Raw genomic sequence first — 17,122 nt, 5'->3', positions numbered from 1 at the left:
ATCCCTTATCGTAGTTAGCAGAGCGGCACGGGTGGCTAGAACACAGCAGAAGCCCTTACCTCGTGTGCGTGCGTGTGCGTGATGGATCCCAATGTGCGGCAAGCTTACACAAAAGAAAGTCGGAGTCAGTTGTAGTTTCTAATATAATAAAAAGAGTATTTATTAGTGAACTCCATTCTGGATAGAAAGGTAGGTAGATAGAGTCACTATGCTATCCTAATCTAGCTGGATGGAGATGGATGCGTGGAGCATCCATCCTCTCTCTAGGCATGGTAGGAATAGAAGAAGAGAAGGGGTTGAGGAAAAAGCCGGAAGGAAGGAAGTCCCTGAGAGTATCAGTCTGACATCAAAGGGATAGAACCAGCATGATAGAGTAAAGGTGTCAAATCCCTAGGTCCCTATCTAGCCACTAGCTCTCGAGTAAAACCCCCTCTGTAGGTTGAGGCAGGAAACAGCGTAAAGTCCTTCACTTCCAACACTTGAAACTCAACAACAGACTGAAAAAGGGCAACTTACTGAGAGCCAATGTGGTATAGAGCTTAAAGCGTTAGACTGGGACCCCGAGAGACCTCACAGTTGACCATGAACCGGTCACTCTCACTCAGCCGAACCCCGCTCACTGGGTCATAAAATGGAGAAGGGAAAGCTCAGATTTAGTCAGTAGGTCAGTGATGGCGAACCTTTTCGAGACTGAGTGCCCAAATTGCAACCCAAAACCCATTTATTTATCACAAAGTGCCAACATGGAAATTTAACCTGAATACTGAGGTTTTAGTTTAGAAAAAAGCCGTGCTGGCAGGGGCTGGGAATTGTAGTCCCTAACATCTGGAGTGCCAAAGGTTCGCCACCACTGCACCAGACCATGGCCACAGAGCCCGGAAAACCCACCACAAACAAGATGAACTCGAACTCTTAACGCAACAAAACAAATATGATATTATAGGCCTCACTGGTGGGATGAGTCTCATGATTGGAACATAAGAACTGAAAAGTATAACCTATTTCAGAGAAACATATCAAATAGAAAAGGAGGAGGTGTAGCAGTATATGTAAAAGATTATTTCAGCTCTGAGCAGGTCCAAGACTTAAATCCTGCAAGCCAGGTTGAGAGCATTTGGGTAAAAATTAAGAGAGAGAAACAACACTGGTCTCATTGTGGGGGTCTATTATAAACCGCCATGTCAGTCTGAAGAGATGGATGAGGCATTCTTGGAACAGATGGCCAAACCTGCGCAAAGAAGAGAAATAGTAGTAATGGGAGATTTCAATTATCCAGATATTTACTTGGAGTCAAACTCTTCCAATGACAATCAGGTCCAACAAATTTCATGGTCCAGAAGGTGGAAGAAGCAACAAGGGAACGGCTATTTTAGATCTGCTCTGAACCAATAATTATGACCTGATTAGTGGAGTGAAAGTGGTATAATCATTAGGAGGGAGTGATCATGTTGTCCTGGAATTTGTTATACAGTGGAAAGGGGATGCTAAGCGTAGTCATACACACACTCTAGATTTTAAGAAAGCAGATTTCAGTAAGTTTAGGAAGCTACTGGGTGCATTTCCATGGTCAAAAATACTAAAAGAGAAAGGAGCACACGATGGCTGGGAGTTTCTTAAAAGTGAGATCTTGAGGGCACAATTTCAGATAGTTCCAATGAGGAGGAAAAATGGGAGGTGTCTCAGGAGACCAGAATGGCTGTCTAAAGAACTCTCAATTGAGCTAAGATTTTAAAAGGACATGTACAAGAAATGAAAAAGGGGGGAAATCACCAAAGAATAATTCTTTGTTGGCCGCTCCCGAGCGTGGGTTGGTTGCACCAAGCATAGGCTGACGCTTTTGGTGGGAGTGTCCCGCCTTTAAACAATTTGCCCCGCGGTTCTTCAAATTGTCCCAATTTTTGGGAGGCTGCCGCACTGCCTTCTGGGGTGCAAGGCAGTGCGGCAGCCTCCCGCGCACGCGGCCGCAGGAGCACTGCCTTCTGGGGCTTGCCATTTACCGCCCTGTGACAGCCGACTGGCTGCTGCCAGAGGGGTGGGCTGAGCCAGAGGGGGCAGCGCAGTGTGCACGTCCACGGCCCACCAGGCCGGATGACGGGCCGAGGCCTGCCCAGGCAGCATACGCAAGTCACGCCTGGGCCCAGCTAGGCCAGAAGTGTGAGGGGCGATTTTCTGCCCCTCCTCACGTGACTCAACAGGGGCTGCCTGGGGCGCTTTCCCCCAGATCTTCCCATTGTAGCTAAGCCACTGGCTTGGTGGTCTTGCCACTGGATATCCACCACTGGTTGCTCCAACCTGGGTGGTGGGAGCTTTGGGTAGCTGCCTCTGGCCACCATTAGGTGAGCAGGGAAGGGAAGGCAGTTGGGTGGGGACAAGAGCACAGGAGAGGGTGCAGTGAGAAGGCAGGAGGCCAGGAGACCAAAGTCAGTTCTAGGAAATATGGTTTGGGCCTTAGCCCTGAGTAGGAGCAGCTTTTAAAGACTTGGAGAGTTTTGGGATGTATTGGTGGCATCCGTGTACTGCCCCCAGGTAGTGGAGGGATCCGAAAATTTTAGTAACAGGTTCCCATGGTGGTGGGATTCAAACTGTGGCGTAGCGCCAATGGGGCTGGGCGGGGCACGACGGGGGTGTGGTCAGGCATTCTGGGGTGGGGCTGTGGCAAGGACGCAGCCGCTGCGCCGGTCCTTGGGCGGGAAACGAATGCACGCAGGCGCAGGCTGCCACGCACGCCGGTGCACCTCCTGCTAGACTGCTTCAAGTTCTGCGCGCTACTGCTGAGAGGAGGGGCGTAACTAAGGCAAAAATCACGTGGCGAAATCACCAATTAGTCACCCCCTCTCAGCACACACAAATAATTAGTAACCTACTCTCGGGAACCTGTGAGAACCTGCTGGATCCCACCTCTGCCCCCAGGTACTCCTTTATAAAGCCTTCCTGGAGACAGTCAAAAAAGAACAAGGCCGGACCTTGTCCTCTAAGCCAGGGGGTAGACAGAGGCGGGGGGGGGGGGCAGGGGGGAGAGCAGGAAGGGAATTAGAGTGAGGAAATGTGCTCCTCTTTTCCATTGCTGAGGCATTCCTCATAAGCATTCTGGAAAGGGAGAAGTTGGAAGCGGAGCCTCCTCCACCAAAGGCAGCCCCTGACTGATGGAGTCGGACAAACTGGATGGCAGTAATTGCAAACAAAATATCTCCACCCCTCCACCCCCACCCCAGACCCCCAAACAAAGCTGGTATTTGGTTTCAAACACCAGGCACCAGTTGAATAGGTCAGGTCTGTTTTTATTCTCCCCCCCTCCAAATACTTGGACCATGCAGAGCACATTTTACAACCTGCTTTCTCGTTCTTCTGAGCATCAATGTTTAATTTACAAACAGTCAGATCAAAAATGAGGCGCGTTTTAATATCTGCCTGCTTTTTTAAAAGCTTTTCTTTAACCCTGATTTAGGTTCCCTCTCCCATTTTACCCTTCTATCACTTTCTTTTTTCCAAACAGGGATGTTTTCAGTTTGTGTGTGTGCATAAAGTGTCAGTGGAACAGTTGACTCAAAACGGTTTCAGTTTGCCAGAATCCAAACATAAAAATGTGCCAACTCAGCTGTGTTTTGGACACCAGAAAATCCACCTCCTGTCACTGACTTTACTCTTAAACATATTGAGAGCTCTGTGTTATTGCTTGGCACGGATCTTGATATTATTATACACAGTACAAACTTATTAAGCGGTCCCCATTAACATAAGCCTGCCGATGTCTGAAGGGGAGCACCACGTCTTGGCACTGTTGAAGGATTTCTTTTTGAAGAAATCATTGGATGAATCATTGCTCTTGGGATTTACAATGCGGCGACCCTGTAATGAAGCAATGAAGGAGAGATGAGTCAAGCCGGCTGGGGCAGGCCAAGTGCGTGGAGAGCTGAATACCAGACAGCGGATTAAAACACACCATGTCTTCATTTGTATTGCCTGGATCAACGCCCTGACATGTATAAACACGAGCTGGGTCATCTGGGTGGGATGTGGGGGGATATTTGATCTCTATCTAGGAAAAAATGAAGTGCAATCTATATTTGTTAAAAAAAAGATGAGCTGGTGCTTTAAGTGGCTTAATGGAAACATTCTACAGAAATGTTGACCTCCTTTCAGTCAATCCATTTGTTTTTGAAAGACTCTGTAGCCTTGAGAATAAGAGTAAAATGTAAACCAGCAGTGGCAAAAATGGGTTGTCTGGGTCACTGGAGTGTGATTTCCCAGTTCTCTTGGGTGCTGTGTGGTTTCCGGGCTGTATGGCCGTGTTCTAGCAGCATTCTCTCCTGACGTTTCGCCTGCATCTGTGGCTGGCATCTTCAGAGGATCTGATGGTAGGAATGGAAAGCAAGTGGAGTATATATACTGTGAGGTCAAAAGGTGAGGCCATCTGAATAGAGTAGCCTGGCATGTGAGTCACAGAGAAGTCTGTAGCATGGGAGTAACAATGAAGATAGCAAGGTCAATAGGTGGATGGATCTGAATAGAAGTATCCTGGTCTTTGTTCCCTTTGATTGCTATAGTCTATAGTCTAACACAGGACAACTATACTATAGTCTTTGTTCCCTTTGATTGCTATAGTCTATAGTCTAACACAGGACAAGGTATAAGAGAGGCATCAAAGCTTTTAAAAACTGCTTGTTAATGCTACGGCAGGAATTCCATGAGAGGAACCCTTGACACAGCCAAGCTGAAGACTCTAGAGGTTATGAGTTCCATTCTTGGTTATGAGTTCCATCCAGCAAGGCGCCCCCTCCTAAACAGCTCACCCACCAGGATCTGAATGCACTAAGCCATAGGTGTCAAACTCGCAGCCCTGCAGATGTTATGGACTACAGTTCCCATCATCCCCTGCCAGCATGATGCTGGCAGGGGATGCACTAAGCCATAGGTGTCTGATGCACTAAGCCATAGGTGTCAAACTCGCGCCCCTCCAGATGTTATGGACTACAGTTCCCATCATCCCCTGCCAGCATGATGCTGGCAGGGGATGATGGGAACTGTAGTCCATAACATCTGGAGGGGCACGAGTTTGACACCTGTGCACTAAGCCCTAATGAGACAGCACACTGATCTACTCATTGTTTTGTGCGGTAAGGGTGACAGGTTCAGATCTTTCTTCTGTGGTGCAATCCCACGAAAGAGAGCAAACGGACCGAGTTTCTGCATGCACAGCTTAGATGGGGTTTTTGATGGGGTTTTTGAGCACTTCTGTCCCGCTCATCTGACAGGGAGAGTGGGGTTCGCATTCCTAGGCACAGTGCAGAGGATGAGGAGAAATGAAGCTCTCAGGGTGACCAGCCCTTGAGGAGGTAACCACAGAGACGGGCCACCTCGCTTTGCTTCTCCCAACAGGGATTTTTTAAGAGCAAACAAATCAAAGCACTAAAAAAAAAAGAGAAATTTATTGGCTGTTTTAATTCAGTTGCTGAATCTGCATTTTAAAGACAGTGTTTCATATTTATGCTTTGCGGTGTTATGATGTCCAGACTCCCATTCTCAAAGGGGATGAAAGTGCCAGTAAATAGAAAGAGTTACTGCAGAAACATCGCTCATGAACTGAAACCGAGCAAATCATCGGTTTATTTCCATACCCTGATGATGCTGGCCTGAGGTTTGACCCAATGTTAATTTATCTTCAGAGCAGCTGAATTTAGTAATGAAAAATGGGATTCCATAGATAAGTCCCAAAATAATGTTTTGGCAATGAGTTGGAAAATAAACTTCAAATTGATAGACTTTCCCTCAGTACCAAGAGTCATTTGTGCCTGCTGTAGCCTTTTCCCTGAAATCAGGCTCCATCCCTGAAGACTGGAAGATGGCCAATGTCACACCAATCTTTAAGAAAGGATCTAAGGGGGATCGAGGAAATTACAGGCCAGTCAGTTTGACATCTGTTCCTGGTAAATTAGTAGAATCTTTCATTAAAGATAAAATGATAAAACATGTAGAAAAGCAAGACCTACTGAGGAAGAGTCGGCATGGCTTTTGCAGAGGCAAGTCCTGTCTTAGAAACTTACTAGAGTTCTTTGAGGGTGTAAACAGGCATGTGGGTAAGGGGGAACCAGTGGACATTGTCTACTTAGATTTCCAAAATGCTTTTGACAAAGTTCCTCACCAGAGACTATTGAGAAAACTCAGTAATGAAGAAGAAGAAGAAGAAGAAGAAGAAGAAGAAGAAGAGTTTGGATTTATATCCCCCCTTTCTCTCCTGCAGGAGACTCAAAGGGGCTTACAATCTCCTTGCCCTTCCCCCCTCACAACAAACACCCTGTGAGGTAGGTGGGGCTGAGAGAGCTCAGAAGAGCTGTGACTAGCCCAAGGTCACCCAGCTGGCGTGTGTGGGAGTGCCCAGGCTAATCCTGAATTCCCCAGAGAGAAGCCCTCCACAGGTCAGGCGGCAGAGCTGGGAATCAAACCCGGTTCCTCCAGATTAGATACACGAGCTCTTAACCTCCTACGCCACTGCTGCTCCTACGCCACTGCTGAAGGAATAAGAGGGGAAGTCCTTCTATGGATTAAAAACTGGTTGAGGAACAGGAAAGAGCAAGAGGGAGTGGAAGGTGTAAATGGGAAATTCTCAATGGAATTTGAGAGGAAGTGTAGGAGCATGAAAATTCCTCCAACCAATCAGCCTTTGGGGACCAAAGTGCTCTTTAACCTATTCCATAAATGACCTGGAAGTAGGGGTGCGAAGGCGTGGTGGCCAAAGTTTGCAGATGATACCTAGAATTATGTAAGGTGGGTGAGAACCTTGAAAGCGATTGGCGTAAGAGCTCCAAGCGGACCTTGATAAATTAAGGTGGAGTGGGGCTAAGAAATGCGTAAATGTCTCACAGTTCAATGTAGCAAAAATGCAAGAGTGATGCACATAGGGGCAAAAAATCCAAACTTCACATACTACGCTACAGAGGGTCCAAGTGCTATCAGTTCACAGAACCAGGAAAAGAATTTGGGCATCTTAGTGGATAGATTCCATAGGGGTAATGTCAACTCAATGCGTGGCAAGCTGTAGAAAAGGACAAGAGCTCTATGCTGGGGATAATTAGGAAAGGAATTGAGAATAAAACTGCAAAGATTGTCATGCCCTTATATAAAGCAGTGGTGCTACCGCACTTGGAGTACTGCGTCCAGTTCTGGTTGCCACATCTCAGAAAGGATATTGAAGGGATAGAAAAAGTGCAGAGAAGGGCAACGAAGGGATGGATTTCGAGGGATTGGAGCACCCCCCTTCACTTATGAAGAGAGGCTGCAGCATTTAGGACTCTTTAGTTTGGAGAGGAGACATCTGAGGGGGGGATATGATTGAAGTCTATAAAATTATGCATGGGGTAGAAAATGTTGACAGAGATAAATGTTTCTCTCTTTCTCACAATACTAGAACCAGGGGGCATCCATTGAAAATGCTGGGGGGAAGAATTAGGACTAATAAAAGGAAACACTTCTTCACGCAACGTGTCATTGGTGTTTGGAATATGCTGCCACAGGAGGTGGTGATGGCCACTAACCTGGATAGCTTTAAAAAGGGGCTTGGACAGATTGGACAGCAGGAATTGGAATAAAGGGTGCTGATGTCACAAAGGCACTCCCAAAGAGAAACAGGCATTTGGAAGTCACGGATTCCCCCAACACTCCTGCTCCTGCTCCCCTGCCCAGCTTGCAGGCCGCTTCTCCCTCGCCCCACCAGCAAAACGGCTCCAGAAAATAACGCTGCCAAAGTGCAGAGGTGCAATAAATAGAGCTGAAAGCTGGTGGCAAGAAGTAGAGCGTATTTTCAGAAGAGAAGGTGAAATCAAGTGAGGTCAAGGTTGCGAAAGAGAGAGACTGAAGTCTACTGTGGGTTTTTCGGCCTTCAGTTATTTTTGGCAGGCATCTGTAAGGGCTTTTGCTCTCTTCCTCGTTTTAATGAGAAGCTGTGACTTGAAAAAAATCTGAGTTTAAGTGTTGCTTAATTCTGGCAGGGGTTTGCATACTGATCAGACTATCGACATGGTTCCTTTCTCCAATCTAGCTTGAGAAGTGAGACCATTTTTACTGGGGCAGGTCTGGTGTCCTCCACTGATTGACTGGGCCGAGACAAACATAAGGGTCAAAACACCTCGGCTTTTGTGAAGGCCTCCAGCAAAGATTCTGTTCAGCGAATGTGAACATATTTAGTCATTTGTATCATACTCGCTTGCACTCCTTGAAATAGTTGCGGGGTCACAAACTCCGGGTTGGGACATTCTTGGAGATCAGGGGGCAGCAGAGCCCACATAGATCAGAATCTGATGTGCCCATGTAAACAATGATTTATTAATAGTGGGGATAATAGATGATATAAGAGTAAATAGGACGTTGGAACCAATGTATAAAATAATGATCAGAGCATCACATGCAGTGTTGGCGTTGGGCTGGAAAGATAACAAGAAATGGACAGTTTCAAAATGGTTAGAATATATTTGGGGACAAATACAGCTAGAAATTTTTTAGAGACTGGCAAAAAATACTCAATGGCAAGAGAAATTAGAAGATATTATGAAATTATGGACATTGTATGAGAAATGGATGGAAGAAGCTGGATTTGAAGACAAGAACCTATGGAACAGAAAGAATAGAGAAGAATATAGACAGACCTTCTGCTGCTTGCTTGAATAACCAATGAAAAGAAGGGGGGAGGGGGGAGAAAAAGGAAAAATGTATAGTTTGAATAAACATATTGAATGTAGAAGAAGAAGAAGAGTTTGGATTTATATCCCCCCTTTCTCTCCTGCAGGAGACTCAAAGGGGCTGACAATCTCCTTGCCCTTCCCCCCTCACAACAAACACCCTGTGAGGTAGGTGGGGCTGAGAGAGCTCCGAGAAGCTGTGACTAGCCCAAGGTCACCCAGCTGGCGTGTGTGGGAGTGCACAGGCTAATCTGAATTCCCCAGATAAGCCTCCACAGCTCAGGCGGCAGAGCTGGGAATCAAACCCCATCCCTCCAGATTAGATACACGAGCTCTTAACCTCCTACGCCACTGCTGCTCACAAATATAACAAAATGTAACAAATATAACAATATTCTATACAATAAAAATTATATATAAAAAAGAATCTGATATGCCCGTGTCCCTGCCCCCCCTCCCCAACTGGGTGCCAGTAGAATCCACCCTCAGAAGCTTCTGTTTTCTCCAGGTGAGTTGATCTCTGGAGATCAATTAATAATCTGAGAGAATGCCAATTCTCACCTGAAGCTTAGCAAGCATACATAGTCATGGAACGAAATAAAGCAAATGTGATATTGTTCCATCTGCTGAATGATCTCTGAGCACGGGAGCAGCCATGAGAGTGAACCAGGAAGGAGCCAAAATAAAATTCTCCCCCACTGAACATTCAGAACTGTCGGTTCTTCAAAGCAGCTTTAATTAATGTTGGAAGAAACTCAAGTGCGTTATCAAGAAGAAGAAGAGTTTGGATTGATATCCCCCCTTTCTCTCCTGTAGGAGACTCAAAGGGGCTTACAATCTCCTTGCCCTTCCCCCATCACAACAAACACCTTGTGAGGTAGGTGGGGCTGAGAGAGCTCCGAGAAGCTGTGACTAGCCCAAGGTCACCCAGCTGGCATGTGTGGGAGTGCACAGGCTAATCTGAATTCCCCAGATAAGCCTCCACAGCTCAGGCGGCAGAGCGGGGAATCAAACCCGGTTCCTCCAGATTAGATACACGAGCTCTTAACCTCCTACGCCTCTGCTGCTCCTTTCACGGTCAGAATGAACTGGCTGTTGTGGGTTTTCCAGGCTGTAGGGTTGTGGTCTGGTAGCTTTAGCACCTGAAGTTTTACCTGCATCTATGGCTGGCATCTTCAGAAGCATGTGACGGTAAGATGTATTTTTTTCTGTGGCACAGCACGGAGTGATTGTGTGGTCTGGTACATGTTTTGTCTGCCTCGCAGTTGGGGAGTAAAATGCACTTGCAAAGTCACTCCACACTGTGCCACAGAGAAAAACACATCTTACTGTGTCATACCTCTGAAGATGCCAGCCATAGATGTATGTGAAACATTAGGAGCCAAAAGTGCCCAACCCCAGCCATGCAGCCTGGAAAGCCCACAACACCCAAACTCAAGTGCCTATTCCAGATAAATAATCCTCAGTGTGGCCCCAGAGGGTGCCAAGCAGAGATGGGATCCAGCAGGTTCTCACAGGTTCCCGAGAGTAGGTTACTAATTACTTGTGTGTGCCAAGTGGGGGTTACTAATTGGTGATTTTGCCACGTGATTTTTGCCTTAGTGACGCCCCTCCTCTCAGCAGTAGTGCGCAGAACTGGAAGCAGTCTAGCAGGAGGTGCACCAGCGTGCGTGGCAGCCTGCACCTGTGTGCATTCGTTTCCTGCCCAAGGACCGGCGCAGCGGCTGTGTCCTTGCCACAGCCCTGCCCAGGAATGCCCCGCCCCCGGAATGCCTGGCCACACCCCCATTGTGCCCTGCCCACCCCCATTGGCGCTATGCCACAGTTTGAATCCCGCCACCATGGGAACCTGTTACTAAAATTTTTGGATCCCACCACTGGTGCCAAGTAGCTCATTTGCTCCTTCCCCCAAAATCTCCTCCCCAAAGTTAAGAGCCAATCTTGGCTTTCTTCCACCCCACTGGGATCAAGAATTGTGTCAGAAATCACCAGGAGATTCACCTGTAGGTCTGGAAGTAGCACCCATTCAGAAATAGCTCCACCAGTGAAGGAGATTTGGCTTGAGAGCAGGGGCAGAGCGAGAGGGAACTGTGCCTGGGGCACGCGTGCACCCTGTATCCCACCCCTGTCCACCCCCGCCCCCAGAACGCCCCCACCACGCTTCCAGAACGCCCTTGCCACGCCCAGTGCATCATGCACTCCCCTGCCCCCTTGGCTCTATGCCACTGCTTGGGAGGTCCCAGTATTTTGTGATTCCTCTCCTCGGAGCCATTTTGTGACAGATCCTGCCTCTTATAGATGGCCTACACTTTTTCAAATTTCTAAAAATTCTCGTAAGGTGAACAAAACTTGGGATCTCTCCTCTAGAGGAAGCTTGCCTACAAGCTCAGATTCAGGCTGATTTGCTACCCTCACGTGAGGGCCCTTTTCTTAAAATGACCAGATTGTCACCTTTTTAAACCAGGACCAGGGTGGGTGGGTGCGCGCGGCCGCAGGAGCGTACTGCCTTCTGGGGCGCTCCCCTGTTTCCCTCCCTGTGACAGGGCAGGAAAAGGGGAGCGCCCCAGAAGGTAGTGCGGCAGCCTTCCAAAAATCGGGACAGTAAAAAATACCCGGCGGGATGCGGGACAAATTGGTTTAAGGCGGGACTGTCCCGTCAAAAGGGGGACATCTGGTCACCTTGCCTTTTCTCCTAGCTGAGGAGTTGGAACCTCACACATTGTTCCCCAGAGGCACTGGCTTGAGGCCTGCTACAAGAGAACACTTCTGTGCCTACCATGATGATTTCCTCTGCCTTCAGCCCTGATTTCGAAAGGGGTTTGCTCATGAGGACACTTCAGCTTTCAAACTGTGCTGTGAGGCCTGCCCAAGGAGCTTCCAGCTGGCCTCTCTGTCCTGTGGCAGGAACACACGTGTCTGACTTTTGTGTCCCTCCACTGCATGTAGGCAGATAGTTAAAAATACTTGTTTATCTCCCTGTGCAAAGTCAGGAAGATGAAGCCACATGGCTACAGCGTGAAGAAAGGACATTTATTCAGGTGGCTGGAGCATATATATCCATGTGCCAGATAGGGTTTTGAAGTTTTTCCATATATAAAAGTCACTTAATTATTACAAATTAAGGGGTTAACAATTTTGCTAGTGCAAAGACAAGCAAACACTTTGGAGAAAGATTTCTTGGGGAAAAATCCCTTTAAAAACAGTTTCCATTGCATATTACTTTCAATACATCTTTGCTACATCTTTTTATAGTGTCATTGAGAATTTTGATGCTTTGATTTATTTATACACCTCATTTATAGCCTACCTTGCTTCCCAACAAGGACTCAAAATGGCTTACATCTTTCTCTCCTGCATTTTATTCTGTGAGGTAGGTGAGTGTATATTCTTTGGCAGAGTGGGTCTACCAGATCCCTGGTGGATTCCGTACAGGCCAAATATAACAGGTATAGGACATAGTATAAACTGGGTTTTTTGTGTGTGTGTGACTTAGCACAGGTCCCATTCCCAAAATGAGTTTGGCCCATTCTTGAAAATCACTAAACCAGTGATCCTTTCGAACAATCCTAGTTTGGAGACACTCCTGCACCAACACAGGAGATGCTTTATTTCCTTTCCCTAGCGCCCTGGTTGCTGGGCCTGGGAAGAGGGGCTGGAGCCTGACTCATGAGTAAGCAGGGCTTACTCATGAGTAAGAGCTGGGGCCAGCCCCTCTTCCCGGCCCAGCAGCGAGAGAAAATTGCTGTATGGCTGCTGGGCCAAGAAGAGGGGCTGGAGCCTGACTTGTGAGTAAGTGGAGCTTACTCATGAGTAAGCACTGACTTTTAAAAGTGCTTACTCACAAGTAAGAGTTTGGTCAGCCCCTCTTCCCGGCCCAGCAGCCACAGCATGAAAGAAACTCAGGCAGGAGCAGTGGCTGTTGGGTTGGGAGACATCTGGTCACATGGGGGGGGGTGATTTTGTGACCAGATTAGTTGTGTCCGGGGGCATGGGTAAGCGACCAGATTAGTTGTGTCCAGGGGCATGGGTAAGCGACCAGATTAGCTGTATCTGGGGGCATGGGTAAGCGACCAGATTAGTTGTGTCCGGGGGCATGGGTAAGCGACCAGATTAGTTGTGTCCGGGGGCATGGGTAAGCGACCAGATTAGTTGTGTCCGGGGGCATGGGTAAGCGACCAGATTAGTTGTGTCCGGGGGCATGGGTAAGCGACCAGATTAGTTGTGTCCGGGGGCATGGGTAAGCGACCAGATTAGTTGTGTCCGGGGGCATGGTGTGGCTGACCAGATTGGTGCATTGTGTCCGGGAGGGGCATGGGTGGCTGACCAGATTAGTTGTGTCGGGGCATGTGGGTAAAGACAGATTGGGTTGTGTCCGGGGGCATGGGTAAGCGACCAGATTAGTTGTGTCCGGGGGCATGGGTAAGCGACCAGATTAGTTGTGTCCGGGGGCATGGGTAAGCGACCAGATTAGTTGTGTCCAGGGGCATGGGTACCCCCATGTCCCCGGGCAAATATGCCACTGCTTCCCTTCCCTCCACCCATTCACTTTAAGTTCCATGCAGTCCTCTGTCAGGGAGAATCCTTCTGCCCACTATTCCATGTAGGTTGACCGGCTGGTTGGGACAGATTCTTTGAGTATTCAACAGTCTACGGAGTCCCCCCAGCATGTTCCCTCCCCATGGCAGCAAGCATGACCCGTCTTCAGCAACACATTCATTGCTGCCTGGCCGTTGCAAGGAGGTCCTGTTTCCTTCCCTCCCTTTTGTGTGTTGCACATGTGCATCTACGCAGGTGCAGCCGATCAGATTGTGGGATAATTGGCATGGCTGTGGGGTTCATGTCTATATGCCAGGGCAGCTACTCAGGTGTTGCAGGAATTTTTTTAAAAAAGAAGTGTCTTAGTGAGAAGGCGCGAAAGCAACCCGGATTGTTTCCATGGGCTCCAATCACTGCTTGAACAGGTGAAGGGCGCCCGTGTGAATTAGAAAATGGGTTCCTTTATAATGACTGCAACCGATTACACATTTGCTGTGTGGAATGCACCCGTCTGACACTGCAACTACTATACCATGTTGATTCAGATTGTCAGTCTAGATCTTTAACAGAAGTTGAACAATGGCCCTCTGTGTCGGTGGTGCGGCTGTGTGCTTCACAGTGGGATCTCACTGTGGTTCTTCATTTACATGCCTCACTGCTTCCTCAGTGCCAAGCCACCTTTTCGTTTTCCCCATGCCCGCTTTCACAAACTGCAGCGTTTCTCTGATCTGCAACGCACTGAGTATTGAAGAGGGGGAAACACATGCATCATTGAGAATCAAATCTGAAGGCAATGTATTCTCCATGCAAAGGAGATCATAGGTATGTAAATGGCCACTGAGACACTGTTTAAGATGTCTTAACTTCCAATTATTTAAAGGCATTAGAAGGATATATTACTGGAATGCTGGGAAGAGAATTCAACATAGCTGAGGACTCTGTCTCCTGGGATCCTGACATTCTGGTATATTCTCCCAGGTAGCTTTCCAACCCTACCCTGCTCCACGTAGCTCCTCCTTCCATGATACCTTTCTGAAATTTAAATCACTGCCACGCTAACTAACAGCTCTTTTTACAGAAGTGAAAGTATGGACACAACTATGTTACTTGAGCTATTGGAATGTTTGTAGACATTCTATAACATCGCAGCACCTCAATCCATCAGCTACGAAGTGACTACATGTGCAAACAGCGGCACAGAACAATTTGGAAACAAATTGTCAGCATCAAATTTCCATTCAGTTAGAAAAATCCTGGCACACAAAGTGCCACCGGGGAAGGCCACGCCAGTTTTCAAGAGAGCAAAAGCTGTTTTTATGCATCAAAATTATAATCCAAAAGGACCAAAAAGGCATTTATATCAATCCACTTTTGAACACAGATGAACAATGTGCCCGAGTAAGGTTCCAAACACCACGGATAACTCAACAGTGAAATGAATGGACACAGACTGGAGTCACGCCACATAAAATTGCTCTGTTTTTGAAACCACAATTTAAGAGTTTTTGTAATATTTCAGGTTGACTTGCAAATGTCTCTGGCTACTACTAGGGGGAAAAAGTGGATTTATGGTTTTAGTCAAAAGCCTGCTTTGAGTAGGATCCATCTGTTAGAACACACAAATTTATAGAAAGATTAATTGGTCCATAGGAGTTCAATCTTGTTAAAGGGTCTTTCCTTGTCTAACTACCTGTCCAGGCTGTCAAAGAGATAATTGCCCTGATTAAAGCTGTCCAAAGTGAGGAATACTAACCAGATGAGTCATTAATAAATGTGCCATTATAACAATTAGAAACATCACTTTCATCAGTCTTCAGTGAAAGGGCAAGTTTATGATCCGTTGTGAGAAGGGTCTGTTTCTCCAGCTTTTAGATAATATCCTGCAGAAATTATCCTGACTTAAAGTGCAGAAATAATTAGTTTCAAAAAGTTACTGCCTTTCTGTCAACTTCTGAGATGTGGGAGGGTTTCCGATCGGTGTGGTTTATTATTACTTTCTAGAGTGCTTACATCAGCTGCAGGCTGAACACAAACCCAAGTCAAAAATCGTGCCCTCAGTCTGGAGAATGGCAACACAAGCTTCTGGCATTTCTGGTCTAAAACAGAACAGGTTTTTAAATATATAACTTGGAAGTTATGTGGGCTTTTCACCATTGAGATGGAAACAGAAAACTACCTTGGGGCACTGCTCTCCCTCCAGAGGTGGCTTTTCATTTGTCCCACTATAGTGGGATTGGGAAGTGAAAATAGGCCCTTTCCCCATTTACCTTAAGCCCCGCGCTACTCTCCTCAAGTAGTGCGGGGTCCAGCTGCACTCCCCACTTCAGGGGCGGCGAGAACGCAGCCGCCCCGACGCTGCCTCAGCGCGCGTAATTCCTGGCGCCTTTTCAAATGGCGCCTTTTGATGACCCCGTGCAGAGCGCGGGGTTGTGGGGAAGCCAGGGCGCGCGCCAGGAATTGCGCACACTGGGAATTGCGCGCAGCAACCCTCGGTCAAAGGTAAGTGGGGAAAGGGCCATAGTGGCCCATTAAGCATGCAGGGCTTACTCCCCAGCTCTTTTGTTCATAGTGGGTTTTACCCGCAGTTTCCCATTCAAATAGGGGATTCTCCTGCTGCAAATCATCCCCAGCTGAGCCAGGCACCATTTTCAACTTCGGCCGCTTTCTTCTTTCCTTGTCGCCTGCCACCTTTTCTTTTTTCCTTTTCTTAGCCATCTTTAGACCAGTAAATAAAAAAAGAAGAAAACCCTTCTGGCCACTCTGCTGGCCTGAAAAGGGGAGGGACTGGTATTAGGTGGGTGGGGGAAGAGGGTGTAAAGGTGGGAAGGAGAGGAAAACCCAGGAGGAGCCTAACACACAGGGACTGCGATAAGAGACAAAAAGGTGCAGTTTACCAGTTTGGGGAAACTGCAGAGATTCCAAACAGTCAGAGCACAGTGAGTTCTGGGTAGGGAGGGAGGGGAGGCTGCGCATTAAACACAAAGGAACCATAAAAGAAAATTGCAAGTGCACAAATGGCCTGCAGTGGCGTAGCGCCCAGGGGACAGGGGGCATCTTGCACTGGGTGCGACCCGGTGTGGGGGCAGTGCGGGGGCATCCAAGGTGCATTCTGGGGCGTGGCATGGCAGGCAGGGATGTGGCAGGGGTGCAGGGCACACACATGTCCCAGGCACAATTTTCCCTTGCTACAGCTCTGATGGCCTGCATTGCCTTTGCAACCCTACACTGTGCGTAATTTGTTTGTTTGTTTGCTTGCTTGTTTGTTTATATCCCGCCCAATTCCTGGAGGGCTCTGGGCAGGTTACAACAAGTTAAAAACATTCCATAAGTTCCAAAATATTTTGCGGCAGGAAATAAAATGTTTTCTCCATGGAGTTCCACATTGTTTTTACACCAAAATGTTTTATTTCCAGTCTCAAAATGTTTGAAGTGAATCCCCTTTTAAAACAATTCTCTGGCTTAAACGTTTCAAAAATGTCTTCAGTTGCTGTGTGATCTATTGACTATATTCCCCATGCTTCTCTGCTTCCCTGAACTTTCTCTTCGGCACCATTTTCTGAGCACACTCCATTCTCCTTGTTTCTAGCATTGTCCCACTGCTTGGATTTTTAAATGCCACTTATCTCAGTCAAGCGCGTTGTCTGGTTGCAGCCATGCAACTTTCAGATCCACATTGATGGTGTCTTGCCATCGTTGCTTTGGCCATCTGAGTGACCACCGACCAGTAACCTCAATGTGATAGGCGATGCTGACAACAGTGTCTGTGGCTGCTTATCAGACATGGCCAAACCAGTGCCGGCACCTCTCTCTCATTTTTGCCTCGATGGGCATGATGCCAAATTGTTGTCGGACCAAGTCATTGGTGATGTGGTCGAGGAGGGATATGCCCATTGTCCAGAGAATCATGCGCGTTTCCA

This window comes from Sphaerodactylus townsendi, linkage group LG10, assembly GCF_021028975.2.
Source record: "Sphaerodactylus townsendi isolate TG3544 linkage group LG10, MPM_Stown_v2.3, whole genome shotgun sequence".
NCBI classification, from domain to species: Eukaryota; Metazoa; Chordata; class Lepidosauria; order Squamata; family Sphaerodactylidae; genus Sphaerodactylus; species Sphaerodactylus townsendi.
Note: the sequence above shows the minus strand (reverse complement) of the source record.